This window comes from Lathamus discolor, chromosome 4 (genome assembly GCF_037157495.1).
Source record: "Lathamus discolor isolate bLatDis1 chromosome 4, bLatDis1.hap1, whole genome shotgun sequence".
Lineage (NCBI taxonomy): Eukaryota > Metazoa > Chordata > Aves > Psittaciformes > Psittacidae > Lathamus > Lathamus discolor.
The window spans coordinates 78,515,036-78,533,672 of record NC_088887.1 but is presented as its reverse complement, the minus strand read 5'-3'; the positions used below and the strand labels follow the sequence as shown (position 1 = coordinate 78,533,672).

Genomic DNA, 18,637 nt, shown 5'->3' with positions numbered 1-18,637 from the left:
GTGAATTCAGAATAATAGGCAGTCTCCTAAGGGTAGAGATAACTGTTGTTCTTTAGATATTATCTCTTATTTACTGTACTCCTTCAGGCAGCAGAGACTTGTCTTTAAGCCCAGTTCAGCTTTGAGATGGATTGCATGTGAACTCATTTTCCAGAAAAGGACCTAAATCAGAAAGCTTTAGGCAATGCTAGGGTACAGCGAGATTCCCTCTTTCTTACAGCAGCTCTTTGGAGTAACTTCAATGAAGTTTCACTTCATAGGGGATTTCTTTATATTAAAAGCTCTTTCCCTTTATGTTACAGTATTGAGATTTGAAATTTTTATTGCAAGGAGTATGCGCATGCTCATAATTAAGAACTTATGCTATTTTTTAAAATTTATGAACACAAATTACCCCATTGATACTAGGGAACTATCCCAGGTCTTTGTCACTAGAACAGTGTTCCTTCAATAGCAGGATGTAGGGCACCTCAGCTCCTCTGATTGCAGAAGTCAGGCTCATTTATAGTCAGGAAAAACATGTTTGTTGCCTTGTTGTGCTGTGTTCATTGGGCAGTCTGGTAAACTCTAGATCACATATTTGCTTGTATATGTAAACTTGTGTACTTTTTCTGGCTAATTCTGATAACAGACTGAATTCCTCTGAATGTCAATTTAAGTCTTCTTTCTAAGCATGTGAATTTTGTAGGGGAATAAAAATAAATTTATTGTTAACTCATTGAACTGTAAAATGATTGGCATAACGTCTTTTAAGACAGTACTTAGTGTAATCTTGCATTTCCTACTTACACTGATACTGAGCCATGTTTGTGGAACCCAGAATGATTTGACCAGTATACAAAATTTGTTGCTACAGGCCTAATTCTGTGTACATTTTCACAAGTTAAGGAAATGCACAATGCTGAGGTTCTGCTGTTTTAGAATGTATTTAACTGACCACTTGATTAACAGCATTGTTTTAGTACAGGAACCGTGGTAGATGTGCATTAGAAATATTTGACATCTTAAAATACGTGTTTGAAGTCTTCATCCTCTGGAACACAGAACATTAATAGAGTTCAGCTACAAAGTGTGCTGTGCTAGCTAGGTGATAGACTGGCATGTCAATTATTTTCAAGCAGTTCTGACATCGCTGACAGAACAAGAAGGTGACATTATTAGAAGTCTGTATAATGAAAGTAACTTTCAAGTGTGATGTTCAAGCTTTTGTTTCCTTAAGGTTCCTAGTTGTTGTCAAATGTTCATGAAGAAAAGTCGCAGCTTCTAATTAGATCAATTAATTCATACTGGAGCCATTTTTAAAAAAGATATCTCTGAAAACATACACGTTTCACTTGCGATTTATTGTTGTTGTCTTTCTGTGAATAGACTTGTTATTAAACTAAATATTTAAACATATTTTTTGTTGCAGTAGTCAAGTTGGAATTTGCCAACAGCAAGAGAGAAGTTGTTAAGAAAAAGGGATACAACGGTTGGATTTTAAGACTTAAGTCTGTTTGGAATGTAAAATTTATAGAGAGCAGGTTAAAAGTGACAGCCCTTGCTTTGAGGATTATCTGAGAGCAAAATTTCAATTTTAGTCTGAATCAGCTGTGTGTTTCTGAAGAAAACCTCCCGTTCTTCCCCATTAGCTATACATTTGTTCAGATCATAGGGTGATCCTTGAGTACATTAATTATGTTCCTTTCAGAAGAAACCAAAGCAGAAGACATACTGGAGGGGGGCCTTCAGGGCACTCCATCCGTGAATGGACAAAAATCTGAAGCCAACCTCCCGAGAATGTTCAAAGTGACAATGAAATTTCCTCTGCAGTGACTGCCTTATACTCCACATCCTCTCCTCCTGCACTGAGCTATCTGCAAATTCAGACAGCATGGATGAATAATATTTTAGCACAGCTCTTACTTTATGCTGCTGTGCATGTTACACTTGAAATATGCCATGATTAATTTTATTTCCTTCTGATTTTATGTATTACATTAAGAATTGCCACATTAGTATGCAAGTGTCAGTTTCAACAAGGACTTCGGGGTACTGCTGGATGAAAGACTAGACATGAGCAGGCAGCGAGCTCTCACAGCCCAGCAGATGAATCATGTGCTGGGCTGCATCCAAAGAAATGTGGCCAGCAGGTCAAGAGGATGTGAGGAAAATGTTCTTTACGATTAGAGTGATAAAATACTGGCACAAGTTGCCCAGAGAAGAGGTAGATGCGCCATCCCTTAGAGAAATAAGGGAAAAGTGCTACTTTATGTATAAAACGGGGTGAGATGGAGACATTAAGTCCAGGCTGGATGTGGTTCTGCAAACTGATCTTGTTGAAGGTGTCCCTGCTCATAGCAGGGTTTGGACTAGATGACTTTTGGAGATGTCTTCCAACCCATACTATTCTACGATTCTATGATTATAATAGAATGTATGCTTATGTTTTAATACTGTTTACTCAATAGCTTTAAAGGTCTTTAAAAAATGTATAGGAGGAGTACCTACGCAAAACTTCATGCAAAACCTTATCTCAAAAGTATTTATTAGAATGAGAGTAGTCCAAGTGCTCTTTTGTATTTATTTATGTTTTCTCTGGTATATCAGAGCTTCTAGTTACTGTAACACCTTCTTCTAATTATTAATAATTAGAAGGCATATTATTATAAGAGTTGCAGCCTGACTTTGAAACCAAAAATATTTTAAAAGTTCAATAAAATCTTTTTTCCCAAGGATAGAAGAAATTTAGAGTATAATAAGCTTTGATCTCTAAGTTCTTTATGTATTTTGATTGGTTTTAATTGGAAGTACGTGCTGTTTAGAACTTGTCAGGAAGATAATTGAGTATTGCCATGATTTTTCTGAAGGAGAAAGTTGATTATACAAGAGTAAACCAAGTTTACAAGGTCATTCATCAGATTCATGCAATTACTGTATTCTTACATAGCCACAGTCTCTCTACTGGCAGACCTAAAAAGCTTTGTTCCTTTCTTCCTTTGTTTCACTAAAAATATAAACTGAATGTTTGAACTCCTGCTTCCTGGAACTACAGGAGTAACATCAAGACCACGGTCCTAGGTCTGTAGTGGCTGCTGTAATAAATAAACAGGATTTGAGATTTAATTAGGAGAATGAACAGAAGTATTTAATATAATAAAGTTTCATACCAGAGGAATAGCTGTTCTGCAATTACACTGCAGATATTTTTTTAGTTCTCTTTGCTGTGATTTTTTCTTTTTTATACTTAACATGCATTTGATCTCCTTTACTTTTAGAAGATAAGTAGGAATACAGCAGTATTTTTCTCTTGGCATAATGCGGATGGTATATACTATAATGTTTTACACTATCTGGACAATTTTAATGGATCTGGTTTGCACACAGATATGTGATGGTCATCCCAGGACTTGGGAATGTGAGCTTGATTCATTTAAAGTCATATTGGTGTAGACTTGGTCAACATTTCTGGAACTAGTTGTATTGCAAAATATATTCCAGTGATGCCTTTTCTTCCAGGTGTATCTCCACTAAATTTACTTCTGTGCAGGTAGCATTTGAATAAGTCATTTAGCCACCAATAATTTGTGTCTGAACTCTGAGGGAGCATTTCCGCTCCTAGGTGATCGGCACACTTATAAGGGAGCCGTTGACTGCAGAATGAGCATAGGATAGTTAGACCTCTACTTTATAAATACTCCTGTGTCTAAGATGTCTAAATTTAGGTGGGAAAATTGCTGTTGGATTTTAATGCAAAATTAGTTTTCAATTTTCCTTACAGACCAGTTCTGATGGAGACATACAATAAAAGTTTCAGCTTGCTTTTAAACACTTTTAAATGCTCAGCCAAATAATGAAAACAGCACAACATCTGGAAGAGAAAATCCAAACTAGAAACCATAACAAGGCCAGCTGTCAAGGGCAGCCAGCAATGACAAGACGTGGTTTATTTTGTAGATATCATCAGTTTCTTCAACTGAAATAGCCAGGGGTCTCTCAAAGGCACTATATTTTTAAGAAGGGCTTTAGATGGGTCAGATGTAATAGAGTAAGTAGTAATGTTAGAGATTTGGGGGGAATTTTTGCAGTACTGTTTCAGACACAAGTATAGTTACAGGCTGTTTCTCAGTCGTGAATGGTGTTGAAATTGGCTGCCCATGTACGCTTCTCAGATTTTATTATTGTGGTGAGAATAAAGTGGGTGAAATACATAGATGGGTTTGTTTCTTTCTAATAGAAACTTAATCAGAAAAGTCAGCAACTGTCCCTTACATAAAATTTATGGAATATCCAGAAGGCTGTTTCAGGTATAAAGCTATCTGATAGGTACTTTTCCCACAAGGAGGCCAATTTACTATTTGAAATAGTTTATTAAAATTTAATGTTATTGAAAACGAAAGTTGTAAATTGACTATGTGCACAGGTGACCAGATTCAAGTAATATAAAATTTGATGCTTGAGAGGTGTTAAAAAGTTATGACTCCCTTAGATATCAAAGGAAAGCAGAACATACCTTAGATAGATTGAATCATTACACAGAATTGTTCCTTAATCCCCATTAGTTGTGTGGGATACCTATAGAAATGTTCTTCCTTTTACAGAAAACTAAGAAGGAAATGAAAAATGAAGAGCGAATAGAGCCCCACCTTTTTGCAAGTGGCATTCACAATAAAAAGTCTACACACTGAAAAAAAGTAAATACATGTTTTTCTATGAATTCTGAACCTCATAAATGTAATCGAATTTTGCTACGATAGCCATATGTCAATTTCAGTACTTTGTTTTCCATCCTTTCCCAATTTAAAAATGCTGGTATCTCGTAATGTTCATTTTGTCTTTAGGATCATAACCGATTTCAGAACTGATACTATGCATAAAAACTCATTTACTAAGCAGTCTCCGGAAGCATCATAGAAGCTTTCAAGGCACGGAGACTCTGTAGATATTTCTTAACAGGTTATGAATTATATTTTCAAATTGAAAAGAAATGGAAGCTTCCTATAGGCTTTTTTAAAAAGTACCATTTCAGAGCACTCAATTAAACAATAACTTTTAAAAGACACAATGGAAAATTAATGATGTGTGCCTTTTTTTCTTATATATGAAAAGTAATAACTGGCTTCAGAATTTCTGTGATTTTGATGTAAACAAAATACATAGTGGTTTTTTTTTTTTTTTTTAAGTTTATATAAATAAATTTGAGAAACTATGCTGAGACTGTTTATGAAAGTTACTGTATCCAAGCAGGTATATAACTAGTGTTTTCAGGATTAATTTCTAATATGCTTTAATGTACAGTTAAAAAGAAAAACACTAGGGGTAAAAGATAAGTGATAAGTAACATTCTTAATACATTGCATTTTAGTCTGAAATTCAAATGATGTTAGATTTAAATAATTACTTAAACACCTGGAATTAAGATACACCCATGCAGGATCCTAGTGACAGCACCATTTACAGGTGAATAAAATAGGCCCTTAAAAGTATGTAACAGAGTCTCTATTGTTTAGCATTATATGTCAGAATTTATCCTTGAAAAACAAAGATTTTATTTGTAACAAACTGAAATAAGAATGGCTTAATATCAGTGTTTTCAATGCATGACAAAGAAGAGCTAGTAGTCGAAATAATATGATTCACTATTAAGAGTGTTACTTTTTCTTTTTAAATTAACTTACTGGGTATTAGTATAACTCAACAGCGCTGTGCAATGCCATGTTATTTTACTAATTCAGTAGACAAATACAATTTTTAAAAAACACTTCTAAATATTTTAAATTGAGTTTGTGCCATTGGAAAAGGGTACACAGAGAATCTGTGGATGCCTCATCCCTGGAAGTGTAAAAGACCAGGTTGGATGGGGCTTTGGGCACCTTAACCTAGGGGAAGGCATCCCTGCCCATGGCAGGAGGGTTGGAGCTAGATGATCTTGAAGGTCACTTCCAACCCCAACCATTCTATGATACAGTGGTTTAATATTTTCCTGTTGGCATTTGCTGATATAAACATTTTCATATCTGTTTTTATTAAATACACAAAACCTGGTAATCACTTCCTTCATAACCTCACATTACCTGAAATTGTTCAAGTGGTGAACATGCATCTGGAGGTGTTGGTCAGACAGCTCCTGTACTTAAAACTTTTGATAGAGGCATATTTCACTTTCCCAGTCAACCAAGTATGCCAAAAGCTGGATATTTAATGCAAAATATCCCATTTTAAAAGAGAAGTATCACCCCACACCACCATAATTTATTTACATTCTAAGAAGGTTTATTGCATGGGATGACCAGTGCTTTCACAAAACCTACTTAATTTTAGTCTGGACTCATGAAAACTGAGATAAATATTTAAAAGTCTAAAAAAAAGTCTTGGAGCAGGTTTGATGTTTTTGTCTATGCACGTGATTTTTTTTTTTATTTAAGTAAGAGAATATCAGATGGTGATTTTTATAATGGATATCAGAATACAGTGAATTTCATTCTTGATGAAATAAAAAGATCAAAAACTAGTTTAAAAAAGCTACATATTTTATACATAAGCATCACGTGTGTGTGTGTATAAATTTTTTGCTTTAACTAAACGGGGAGCAGAATGGGAAATACAGCACAATTTATAAGTTCTTTGCAGAGTAATTTAGTGTGCCATAGTAGACTGCATACTATATCCTACCTTGATGTTGCAACGTTATGTACCCAGCTTGCATTCTGAAGTTGGCTGTCTAAAAGGCTATGATTATTTAAAATTATTTCAAGTGACAATCCTTTTTCCCTCAATATAGATGCAAGAGGGTCAACAACAAAGAAGAGAGAAAAAAAAACCAATAAGAATTCATGAGATGTTGTCAGAAAATTACATTAAGCTCCTGTGATTTAAAAAGCAGTTTCTTTTAAATGGAAAAAAATGGATATCTGATTATGTCTCTCGGTTATTCCTGTAACTCCTTGGAAGTTCCCTCATAGGGTAAGAAAGGAAAAAACAATCTTTCAATTGCATTAAGATATAACACACTCAAGAGTTTTGTGGTGTCTTTACTGTGGTCCATCCTAATCATATCTCCGAGATGGAATAATGTTGTCAAATATGTCTATTGTAGCTTAATTCAGGAAAAGCACCCAACATCTGTCTTGGGACTCTAAGAATCTAATTTTGAATAGAAGCGTTGTCAAGAAACTATGAACACTATGAATGGAAAGATTTTTTTGTTGACTACACCTATGTTGATATTAATTCACTCGATTTTTTTCCCATAGGTTTGGGTTTGTATGGTCATTGAAAAATAAACAGAGAAGACACAATCTTAGGATATTCATACTTCTCATGGCCTTGCCTGCACAAGATACACTATTGTGCCAGTGGACCATCAGGAATTAAAAACAGAAGCCTGAAAACAATCCCTTGTCAGAATTACCCATAGAAAGCATGGAGGAGACAGGAATGAAAGACAAATTGTAGAATTTGATGCAAAAAAACCCTAATTAAGAGTAATTAAGTTAATTAAGTCTTTCTTCATCTGTCCTTTAGATTCCATGTTAGAGATTGCATTGATCTGTGTCTTCTGTGCTTGGTTCAGTTATTCACTCCTAAGGGACTAGTATCATTGCAATATTGTAAGATACCACACCTGACTGCTAGCTGTCACTTTGGAAGGTTTTATGTGTTTTTTATGTCCTGCATCCTACATATTACCCCAAGCTGGACCTCTTAAATGCTTGATGGCATCTCAGATGAAACCTATGTGGGAAAATTAAGCGTGTCTTACACATTTACATTCAAGTCCAGGAAGAATAAACATCTTTGTGGTCAGAACAAGAGAGGTTCATTTGTGGTACAACTTTTGTCATCCTAGAATAAATTGCTTAAGTTGACCAGATCAGCTGTGTACTGAAGCTGCTTATCTATCTTCTTTATTGTCTATAAAGGAAACCTGAGATAAGAAGCTTGGATACACATGACAACACTGCAAACATTAAAATGAGATTAATTAATCCAAATGTAGAACTAAAAAAGTCTGTGTGGAATGTGAGAACAGTGAAGCCTGACGGTCCGTATTGTATTTTTTATCAAATTCTGTGTCAAAGTGAAGGGCACAGTTCTTAAGAGAGGAGATTACTGTGTTTAGCTCCCTTAAAACTTGAAGTAGGGGAATTTTTCTAAAACATTCATAACTGATATGCATGAAAATGTTGAATGGTTTCTCAGGCAATAGAATATCTGCAATTTGATCTTAGAAGACTGCTGTATATAAATCATTTCTCTTTGTCTAGCATGAAAAGGCTTGACATTGAGAAGATTAGGCAATAACAGTAACAGAATGTCTGAAAATCTCAGTCCTACCACACACACACAAAGCTTAAAATGTTCAAGATGTGTTTTTCCTTGAACAAGGGGTGTGACCTTAGGAAAAATAATAAACTTTAACCAACCAAACAACACAAAGCAAAATGAATGCATGAATAGATCGATCCAGGTGAAACTCTTTCAAATAAACTTCAGTTGACATCTCAGAAATACTCTGTCTCTTGAATTATGGTGTAAAACCAATAAAGCTGAGAAATTCTAGAATCAACTCCAGATATGATAATATAGTTAAAAATGGTCATGTTGATAAAAAGAAAGGGCAAATAGCAGGGAGGAAATAAGAAGCAACGCCAGTTGTTAATGTTAGAGACAATATTATGTAAGTAAATATGAAGTGCTTAAGAAGGACAGTAAATCTTTTGAATGTCTGAATGATATAAGGAGAGAAAATAAGCATGAATGAACCTGACAACAGATTGGGAGTACATCAAATCTTATGGTACTAAATGAAGGAGATTCAAAGAAATAATATAATCAGAAAAATTGCAATGATCTAAGTTATTAAATTAAGAACAAATGAGCTGGTAAATTTAATTTTCGTTTGTACACAGCCTCCTCAGTGCTGATAAGAGACAGGCAGCTGCAATACTCATTCTGTTCATATCTCAGTGAATACTGAGGGCTGATGTAATTATTGCTGCTATCAAAGGAATTATCAGGTGTGAAAAATTAATATGACTGCTCCTTCTTTGGAAGAATGGTGAAAAACAAGTTGTTCCATCTCTTCATAAGAAAAGGTATATTAATATCTTTCCACATGTTTAAATGTCATTTAGCATCACAGCAAGTTAGTTTCTCATACCAGGATGGTATTTGTGCTGCCAAGATCCTTAAAAGACCTTAAGTTTCTTTTGGTGAATTTAATGAATTTTAGAATGTAGAACAACCCCCCCCCCCCCCCAAAAAAAAAAAAAAAAAAAAAAAAAGTGTTTTTTCCTATCTGTTGGAAAATGCAAAGTGGCAAGGTTTGGAAAACAAGTATCTTCTTGTAGATAGTGCATGTTCTCGCATAGAGGGTCTTGAGACAGTTCCATATACACAAAGATTTATTAGTGAAGTTCATAGCTGGTGACATTAAATTATTGAAGTTACTCTTGGGAAAAAATGAAAAAAAAAAAGGCAACAGAGGGGGAGGCGGATGAAGAGAGGGAGGGAATGAGGGAAGAAGAAAGGGGAAAGCAAAGGGAAAGCAAAGACAATGACAAAGGGAAAAGGGAAACTCTTTCCACTGACCACCCACGAAGAGCAGAAATGGGTCCCAGGTGATCATTTTCCTCTGGATGGTCTCTCCAGTGCAGCAGTGGTGAGGAAGAAGATGATAAGGTTGTTGCTTTTTTTGCCGTGCTTCTCCCTTAATACTGCACTTTTTCACTGAAGCCTGTTCAAATTATTTTGGTTGGTCTTAGGTGTGATGCTAGTAGTTCTGACTGGAGTACGACCAATCAAATATGAGTGTTACACATTGGTACTTCAGCATCTATGCATATACCATATTGGATAATATTTAACAAATATTTAAATGAATATTACTACATTGTCAGCTCATGTCCAGCTTTTCATCCAGCAGTATCACCAAGTCCTCTGCAGGGCTGCTTTCTCAGTCCTTTGATCCCATGGCCTGTGATACCAGGGGTTTCCCTGATCTAGGTGCAGGACCTTCCACTTGGCCTTGTTGAACCTCATGAAGTTGACATGAACACAATTCTTGAGCTTATACAGGTCCTTGTGGATGGCATTCATCCTACAGGCATGTCAACTGCACCACTCAGTGGGGTGTCATCTGCAGACTTCCTGAGAGTGTACTCAATTCTCCTGTTTATGTCATTGATGAAGATTCTAAACAGTTCTGATCACAATATAGGTCCCTGAAGAATGGCACTTGTTACTAATCTCCAGCTAGACATTAGAGCCCTTGACCACTACCCTCTGGGTACAATCATCCAACCAATTCCTATCCACCAAACAGTCCACTTATCAAATCCATATCACTCCAAATTACAGAGAAGGATGTTGTGGGGAGCTGTGTCAAAGGCCTTACAGAAGTGCAGATAGAGGACATCCACAGTTCCTCCATCTGATTCATTTAACAGGGTGATTCTGAATATAATTCTTCAGCCAAAGATGTGCAGAGACAGTCAAACTGGACTGGTAATAAAAACTCAACGCATAATACCAGGTAGACTTCTTAGGTGTAAATCTGTGCTAGGTAAGTACCATTATAGTATGTCCAAACCGAACCTGCTGTTGTAGTTTATAACCAGCCGCTTACTCATCCCCAACCTCCCCCATCCCCAGGTGGGATGTGGAGGAGAATCAAAAGAATGCAAGATAAGAGCACAAGTGATGCACATACAGTTGCTGGGCCTTCCATATGACTCCTCCCAGCTTATACACTGGGCATGATGTGCTGTCATATGGAATACCCCTTTGGCTACTTTGGGTCAGGTGTTCTGTCTCTGCTCCCCCATGGCTTCTTGTGCCCCTCCTCAATGGCAGAGCATGAGAGACTGAAAAGTTCTTGACCGGACTACTACTTGACCGGACCGCTACTTAGCAACACCTAAAACATTGGTGTGTTGTCAGCGTTATTCTCAGACTAAAGCCAAAACACAGCACTGTGCCAGCTGCTAGGAAGAAAATCACTCTATCCCAGCCAAAACCAGGACACCTCTGTATCTCCTTGTTCTAGTTTACCAACACATTTAAAAAAAAATAAAAGCTGTTTTGTTGCTTTCTATACGTATCTGAAAAGGTTAGAAGATTAAAAAAAAAGATAATTATTCCAAAAGTATTTGTCTGCTTTACTGTAAACATCAGAAAAATGTGTCTTCTGTCTCTAAGCTAGTTGCACAAGTCTCTCTAGAAAAAAATAAAATATGCCATAACACAGCCACTTAAAAAGGATGATTAGTCTCATCTTAATATTGATCACATTTCATTGTATAATGCTGAGTACAAAAAGAGGCTAGTACAGCTAGATTATAGATGTACATTGAACTTTTGGATCCCTACAGTTATAACTGCTTGCTGCTTTATTTAATGTAATTTATGAAGCATCCTACCAGGGACTGAACACATTGTTGGAAATAGAGTCAGTCACGCTTAGGAGGCTGGAAAGGATAAAACTTACTCCTGAAATTCTGGGAAAAAGATGAGTCGCAGATTACAGTAACAGTTATTAAAATAAGGATCAGTTAGGTTCATGATGCATCTATGCATGATAAAAAGTGATGGATTTCAGATTTCATATAACCTCATAGAACAGGAAAACCCCACACTGTTTTGATTGATATACTTTGGGATCTTATATAAGTAGTAATTCTTTTATGAGCTGTATATAGATACGTACACATACAGAAATCTGTATGTATGTGTATGCATATATATGTATATGCAAAAGTAAATTTGACAGGTTAAACCACGTAAATCACTACAGACTTCTTAATTTATATTTTGAATGTCCTGAATTATGCACAAATAGTGTGTACAAGTCTTTACAGGTGCTTGCATTAGATTATTGAATATATCTTTGCCGGCTATAGTTAGTATAAACAGAAACACATGTTCTGAATTTTTAACCTGAACAAGAATTTATAATTGCTTATTTTTCAAAGCTTTTTAGCATTTTTATGTAGTTAAACCTAAACACACTTTCACACAGGCATTTATCAATTATTTCTATTTGTGAAGCTATTTTTACAAGTTGGGAGATGCTGATGTGAAAAGAATAGTCTATTAACAAAATCAGTTTTAAACTAGAATGAGCTCTGAAGCATGTTTCATTTCTAAATTAAGAAGAAATGTGAATAAGCATTTAAAAAAAATCCTTTTGTAATAATGCTTCATGGTACTCGTAAGGCATCTGACTGGCCTTTCTTAATGTACATGTTGTATCTCAGAGTGTAAATGCATTGATTTAAGTAGATAATTAAAACAAGGATATAATTGTCAGATTGTGCTATATTTTAAGTATGTATATAGCTAATTTACAGTCCAGTACTGATATTTTTTATGAAGTTGTTTAAACAGACAATATGGTTTTTAAGGGGAGGGTAGAACGTGTACGCTTCTTTGTGAATGCCACCTTAGTACATGATGAGCGCACAGAATGTTAAAAAAAATGTGTGTGGTTGTTTCTTTTTAATAGGAATTCTGAGTTTAGTTGGCTATAATCAGGAAATTACATTACTATTGCTAGAAAGAACTCCAGTAAAAAAAAAAAAAAGAAAAAAGCATTCATCAAAATATTTGCAGATTCCAAGTGTTTTAAAATTTTCCACACTAATAGATTTCTCAGTGTTTCCAACCAAAATGCAATTCTTTTGTAAGCAGAAAATAAATCTACCTAACAGTGACAAGCACCAGCTTAGGACATTTTTAACATCATTATTGACAATATTACTTGAAACCAGTAGGATGTAAGCATGTAAGTCTTGCTGTATTTATTGTAAACCCTGCCTAAAAGAATCATAGAATCATAGGATCATAGAATGGTTAGGGTTGGAAAGGACCTCAAGATCATCTAGTTCCAACCCCCCTGCCATGGACAGGGACACCTCACACTAAACCATCCCACACAAGGCTTCATCCAACCTGGCCTTGAACACCGCCAGGGATGGAGCACTCACAACCTCCCTGGGCAACCCATTCCAGTGTCTCACCACCCCAACAGGAAAGAATTTCCTCCTTATATCCAATTTAAACTTCCCCTGTTAAAGTTTTAACCCATTACCCCTTGTCCTGTCACTACAGTCCCTGACAAAGAGTCCCTCCCCAGCATCCCTAGAGTAGATGTAAGTCTGTATTAGAACATATTTTGCAAGGAGACCCTAAATGAGTAGTTGCAATAAGATGAAAATCTTTCAGCATAGGTATGCCTAGATTATGCTATCATACTGAATGCAGAGAACTCTCTGTGTGAATGCTGGGCTGTGGCAGTAAGTCTGTATAATACAACACAGCAAAAGACATTGCCTGGTAGCTGTTTGGATTCGTTAGCTTGGGAGCAGTGCCACACTTACATAGCATTACATGACTAAATAGCATCTGGACCCAAGGCCATCCCAACAGCACATTACTCTTAGTCTTTTCTCAGCTGCGTCTAGTATTTAGAGATCAGCATGTGCAGAGTTCTTTCGTGTTTTCCGTACAACACAGTTTTCTACATGTATGATAGATGGTTTGTGTGTAACCTGGAACATGACCTAACCTCAGTGGAAATAACTCTTCTACAAACATTGTCTTTATTATTGTCAGATTCTTCTAAAAAAGCATTATGTTGAATGTTACATCTGTTCGGAAGTGTGTGCATATGTGAAATTTTCAATTCAGAGTGCAGTGCCCCTAAGATATGCTGAGGTTGCACTCAGAACAAGACTCCTGACACTTCATATATTATCTGGGATTAAATTGTACATAGGATTGCCTCTGATCATATTATGTAGACATGAATGTCAGACAACCAACATCCTATGTGCCATTTCTCACAAAGTGTATTCAGATGGTGTTTTTTTCCTGTATTTTTTCCATTCTTAGGCATGCATGATCCACATGGGCATTGGCAGACATGCTTACAAACAGTACACCCATGTAACAATTGAATTCGTGTCAGCATTTTTTTTAAGGGTCTTGAATTTTAATGTGCTTTAGGTATTTTTTTTCTCCTCTCCTTTTCTTATTTACAAGATTACTGTGACAGATTCCTAGATCTACTCAAAAGAGAGAAGCAAAGAAGAAATTATTAATGCAAATATTACTCACCCTTGGGGACCTGTGCTGAAGTGTTTAGGAGAGCAGATTAAGAAAAGTCCTGTAGAAAAAGGAACAATGAAGCTGTACAATATCGTGGGAGCTGTGTAACAGGGAATGAAAAGTCTGAGAAGATACAGCATGCATCTGGGCAGTACAGAACAGAGGCTGGGCCATGTCAAAGAATCTGGACATTAGGGATTTGAAATGTTTCTTAGTTTTCATCTGTTTTAGGGTTTGGATCAGGAATTTTTCTGTGTTTTCCAATAATATAGAGCTCAAATCTCAGTATTTTATACTTTTGCATCCACAGATTATATTTTGGTAGTGCAAATAATGTGCCTTCAGGATTTATTTGTTTTGCAATTAGTTCAAAATTGCACTAGACATTTGTAGTCAGTTGGTAGATGTTTATGGTTAGTCAAACCACACCAGCACATGCCAATGCACTCATGTACAAATAGCAGTTCACTCTCCCCACCTAAGCTTTGAGTTGGGAGTAAGTAAAAAAATCCAGGAGCTGTTCCTTAGCTGAGGCTTCAGGATCATTATTGATTTCCTGGGTGGAAGCTTGCAGGATGGGCTAGGTTAGTGCACAGCTCTCCATATATGAACTTATGGTGCTATACATATTCATCTTACATTTAAAATTGTTCCCATTATTTTGCCTGTTTACTTGTTTCTTATTTCAAACATCTGCAGAAAACTTCCTTCTTGCAAAATATTTATGTCAGTGGGAACATTGATAACAAAGAGCTTACCAACAGTACACCAGAAACAACACCAAAAAGAATTAACACAAAGAAAGCAAGCAGTGCTTTTGCAGGCTAACCTCTATGGCAGTCTGTGAGGTTTTGTGGGAAATGAGAAGCTAGGAGTGTTATCTTCTGGTTTTGTTTAGTATGGATTTTATGTAAACTTCATGTAAATTAACTTTTGACCTCCACCATCTCACATACTTGAAGAAAAAAGAGAGGTAATGTTATGGTCATGTAGGTAAGTCTTCTGAGAATCATGTTTTCTATATGTACAGGAAAGGAAAATCAATTGGAATGAGTCACTGGTTTTGGTGGTGAATAAAATTTGATGTTGCTTACACAGAATATTTAGGTGTTCCATAAAGTTAAGGAACATACTCTTTTGCTGTGAAGATTTAAATTCTAGTCACACAAGCAGACAATAAAAAATGTCTTCTCTTTTCCACCCAGTAAAGTTGTTTCTAGAAATGACAGGCTTGGAACACCCTTTCTTTTATCTGTCTCCCCTACCACTATATTAGTGTGGGTGGGTGGGTGGATTGCATACTGACTGCAAAACATTAAATTGATCTTTCTTTTCTTGTAGATTTATATTTCATTAATTGCTATACTTCATTACATTAGTGGTCTAGTCTCAGCAAAGACTGACTTACTGTATATTTAATACATACAGGATCAAAACAAAGTAATGCCTTATGAAATATTTCAAACTATTTTAACATTTCAGTTCTTACTTAATTGAAATCCCAGTGTGCATTCAGAGTTCCTGTGCATCTGTCTGACAAATATTGTGTCTCATGAAAGATACTTAATCGAGACATCTAGAAATAAAGGAGAGTGTGTAAGGACAACAGGCTGAAAGACTTCATGCAGGAAAAGTACTGAGCAGTTTTCAGCAGCAATAAGAAAAGGATGTTCATAGCAGAGATCAAAATGAAGCTTTTTGAACACAAGAAGGGAGTTATTATGGCACATGGCCCATATGAGAAAAGCAGCCAGTGTGACATTTGCTGACATTTTGACAATCTATAGTAAAAGGCAGCAAACTAATGCATAGTCGTGTGTCAGGTCACTTATGTCACTGTACCTGTGACTAAGTATTGTAGAATGTTGTCACTAGAAGTACTCTGTTTTACTACAAGTACTTCAAAATTAGAAAATATTTAGACCAACATTTTGATTTAGCAAATCAAAATATTTTAAATTTTGTTATATTTCCTTGTCTTTACAGAAGTAGAGGACACGCAGAGAATGTGAACTTCATGGAAAAATTAAATTTAAAATAAAAGATAGTTATTTTGGTTGTCAGAATTGTAGAATGTTTTGGTTTGGAAAGGACCTTAAGATCATCTAGTTCCAACCCTGTTGCCATGGGCAGGGACACCTCCCATTAGACCAAGTTGCTCATGGCTCTGTCCAACCTGGCCTTGAACACTACCAAGGATGGAGCATTAACAGCTTCCTTGGGCAACCTGTTCCAGTGTCTACTTTCTTGTTTACATCCAAACTATATCTCTGCTGTGAAGGTTTGAACCCATTACCTCATGTTCTCTCTACTACAGACCCTGATGAAGAGTTCCTCTTATCTAAGTGCAAACCTTCACCCTTGAAAACTCTGGAATTACTCTGGATTTACAGCTTTATTTTCTAACCCTGAACAAAATGCCAGTCTGAGATTTTGGTTTGTTTTACTCACTGTGTTTTCAGTTCTCTTTAATATTTTTCACAGAAACATGAAATCACAGAGCAGCTGAAGCTGGAAGAGACCTCTAGTACAACTCCCCTACTCAAGCCAGGATCATCTAATGAAGGTTGGCCATAGCTGTATCCAGTTGAGTTTTTAATGTCTCCATGGGTTGAGAGTGCAGAATACCTCTTCCAATGTTGGTCACTCACAGTAAAAAAGTTATTTAAACATAATTTCGTGTGTGTCATTTTTACTCTGTTGCCTCTTGCTTTATCACTGGATTTCGCTCAGTAGAGTGTGGCTACATATTTTTTTCTCTCCACAATCAGATCTTTATGCATATTTATGAGATCCACCCTGAACTGTTGGAGTTAAACACTCCCAGATCAGTGGCTTCCCTTGGTGGAAGGATACTATAGAGTGCTTCTCCAGAGAAATTACAACTTCAGAACATACTAACCATATTGTAATATTGTTTCTTTCTTTGGCTTTCATTGCTTTTGGTGGTTTAGGTAGGTTTTTATGTTACTAAACCCAAGTAATTTATAACACAGTCTAAGAAAGAGTATCCACAAACCAGGGCATCCCTTTTTTTTTAAACACTTAATTTACAAAATGCAAAGTCTGCAAGACTGCTGAAACAATTCGTTGAATTAAGAAGGCCCGTACCTACCACAAAGGATACCACGAGGCTAATGAAATGCCTTTTTTTTTTTAAAAGAGAATTGCATTTTGCAGTTTGTTTTGGGGGAATGACTTGTTTTTCTAGGAAAAAAAGTTGTGTCACAATTTTATTCTTCAGTTTAATAAACTATAGTGCAAATGTAGAATTATTCTGGTTTTACAGACTGTTGGTTCACTTCTTCATTCATAGGCATATGAAAAGAACTAGATTGTCAAAGTATTAGTTAAGTTTCTACTTGACCCTATGATAGACACCTCCAAATACCCGAGGAGATGGCAAAACCAGTCACAGCAGGGGAACTTGGCCCTCAAGAACTTGTAGCTGAGGGGCATTACGAGCCATTGAGGGTTTGTTAGATAAAAGCAGCAAGATCATGCTGCTAACAGTATGAGTAAGCCATTAACAAGTGAATGAATTACAGGCCCTCCTGCATTTAGAGCTTTTCTTTTTCTTTCTATTTTTTTCCCTCTCTTTCTTTTCTCTTGCTGTTTCTGAATAAACAATCACAGTAAGGACATTTCAAGTTGTTAAGTATTTCTTTTGTAAAATATATGATTCTGTCTTTAGAATAAGTAAGTTATTTTCATTCCAGAAGCTTGGGACTGTGCTTTCCAACTAGAAGACTTCTTTTGTTGTTGATTTAGACATCTGAATTCAATATTATGTTCATAAATGAAAATAAGACTATTTCATAATACATGGGCAACTGCTGATTGCATGTATAGCGTTTCTATGCAGGAAAAGGTATGTCAAGGCGATCACAACATGATTGGCTGGGAGTCAAAAAATAGGCTGTTTTGAAGATTTTACTTTTTAGGATAGGTATCAGATGATTACTAAGCATTTTAGGGTGATAATTTATACCACAAAATAATATAAGTATCTAAAAGAAAAGGAAGATGATAGAGGTAGAAATGGTTGTTACAAGAAAATATTATTATGGTAAATATTTGAAATCCTCTCATACTTAATAAATAAAATTGCAAGTCACACACAGTACCCATTAGTAATTACAGTTAATTTCTTTAACAGAAGCACAGCTGAAATTTGCTGTTAATTTTAGGTACTTAACTCTTCCAGAATGTAGGTACTCTTAGCATATTGAATTTTGCATAACACTGAAATAACTTGTAGCTTTCCTTTTAATGAAGTGACATAGACTAATGAATTAAATGGAGATAGTAATTGAGTAATTGACTGAGGAAATTATCTTGGGTTATTGTTGTAAATAAGCTAATTGCTAAGTTTATCAATGTTTAGAAAAATATCTGATGTCAGAAAATGTGAACTTGCATAAACATAGTTAAAAAAAAAGCTATCAAATAAGGGTGTGTTTCATTATCTGAAGTGCAAATACTACTAAAAAAAAAGTTTTAGTGCTGTGATATTTTCTTCAGTCTGGCCTTTCTTGTGACTAGG

At 35.8% G+C, this 18,637-nt stretch overlaps 1 long non-coding RNA gene across 2 annotated transcripts in view; it reads left to right on the top strand.

Annotated features, from left to right (window-relative positions):
* Window positions 1–16,706, top strand: part of LOC136012737 (uncharacterized) — a 67,866-nt gene extending 51,160 nt beyond the window's left edge. Inside the window, exon 4 of one of the 2 annotated variants that reach the window (XR_010611926.1) lies at window positions 16,576–16,706. This is a non-coding gene — a long non-coding RNA (uncharacterized LOC136012737). Of the gene's footprint in view, window positions 1–4,580; window positions 4,661–16,575 lie in introns of those variants that run through there. The other variant, XR_010611927.1, reaches the window with a different exon arrangement.
* The last annotated feature ends 1,931 nt before the right edge of the window (window positions 16,707–18,637 follow it).